This window comes from Rutidosis leptorrhynchoides, chromosome 4 (assembly GCF_046630445.1).
Source record: "Rutidosis leptorrhynchoides isolate AG116_Rl617_1_P2 chromosome 4, CSIRO_AGI_Rlap_v1, whole genome shotgun sequence".
Lineage (NCBI taxonomy): Eukaryota > Viridiplantae > Streptophyta > Magnoliopsida > Asterales > Asteraceae > Rutidosis > Rutidosis leptorrhynchoides.
Window position 1 is genome coordinate 533,138,749 of NC_092336.1, and position 1,747 is coordinate 533,140,495.

General features: G+C 30.9%; 1 long non-coding RNA gene across 1 annotated transcript; it reads right to left on the minus strand.

The window, feature by feature from the left end:
* Positions 1-1,041: 1,041 nt before the first annotated feature.
* On the minus strand, positions 1,042-1,747 carry LOC139904418 (uncharacterized). Its single transcript, XR_011778788.1, has 3 exons — positions 1,616-1,747; positions 1,448-1,532; positions 1,042-1,307 (listed from the first exon to the last, which is right to left on the minus strand). It is a non-coding gene; the product is annotated as an uncharacterized lncRNA (long non-coding RNA).

Here is a 1,747-nt window from a genome sequence, read left to right on the forward strand (position 1 = left end):
TAGCTTTTAAATGTAATTAGCTTTGAAAAAATTGGGAACACAAAAAATTTGATTTTGGAGTTGCCACTCTTGTGAGTTGTGAACATTGAATCTTATTAATTTCATGTTGTACTCGGCCCATTATCTTTATAAAAAAAATTTTAGCGAAAAAACGATACTCTATAATGAGTCCTTTGGAAAGAGAAAATACTTGAACAAAGATACAAGCAATAATCGACTAGGCTCAAGACAACAAAATCAAACTTAACGCACCACAACACGAGCTAAACAACAACCTGAGTCAAGACGCTAACTACCTAAACCAGTAGCGGAGACAGGGAGGGGACATAGAGATGCTCAGCCTCTCCCAATAGGCTTAATTTCAATGAAATATTAATAGCCTGTATTTAATTATTTTGAGTAACCTTCCCTCAATTAATAATTTAAACCAATTGTTTGGGTTATCTATCTTCCAAACCTGAATACAGATTAATGTTAACTAAAACATATTGTATAAGTTTACTTATCAAGCATTTAGATGGGCCATATCAGTTTTCATAATGCAAGTTTTATAGTAGCATTTTTTTTTCGTTACTCATGCTTCGTAAAGTAATTATCTATATATGTATCAAACAAATAAAATATGTTATACATAGGAAATTAGCCTTTTTTAGTTTGTTTGGTTTGCCTTTTTTAATTATCAAGTAAGCCTCCCTGTCGTTAAATCCTGGCTCCGCCCATGACCTAAACCAACTACTACATCGAAAGACATGAAATAAAACAAAAACAATACGATCCCAACTAATTAAACACACCGACAACGTTAGTTGTTCTTTTCATAAAACATCAAAAGGTGAATTACGAAAATGTTAGATAAAAATCATAGAGAGAAAGCTGAGAGGAAATCGAACATATCTTGCGTCATTAATGATTATAAAATCTATTTCCTCATAGAAATCATTGGTTTGTCATTTTCTAAGAATTTTAACATTCATTGCAACTATGAACAATTTTTATTTCGAAGAAGGCACTAATAAGCAAAATATTGGATGACAAAAAATATTGATATGTAGTTTTATTCGGATAATAATACTAGACAACATAGATAGATACAATCAAAAATATAGATGCCATGTTTATTAGGATAGCTAGCCACTAATAATAAAAATAAGTAGAATGAAAATAGCAACAATTTTACAGTTGTAAACACCACACACATATATATGTGATGGATCCATGATCAGTTATTAGTTGAATAGTTAGAAGTCCAATATTTCTGAATTTCCTCTGCAGATCTTCCAGGTATCCTTCCAGCAATCAAAGACCATCTACCAATTACCAAAATTGCAATTGCAATTTGTAATTAAAGAGAAAAAGTAAATAAATAAAATAAAATTAGCAATAAAGAAGAAGACTAGTGTACATTTCACATGAGTTCTTTCATTGTTTAAGGATAGCCCAAAATTACCTTTCTCCTACAAGATTATGCATCCTTGTGATCAGAGTTTTCTCGTCTTCTGAGAAATGAACCCTGGATTCTTGATTCAATGACTCTGTTTCAAGAAGCTCCATTTATTAAAATTATTAAAATAAACAATGGAATTATATATTTGTATCCAAAGATTTAAAATGGTACCTTTAGTTTGGGTTGAAGTATCATTACAACTGGAGAATTTGTCCATGTTACCCCTTGAGAAGTGAAAGATAAATGGAAGAAGGAGCTATAATGTGAATGTAACGGCAGTGAGTAATCATTGTATTAATAGCA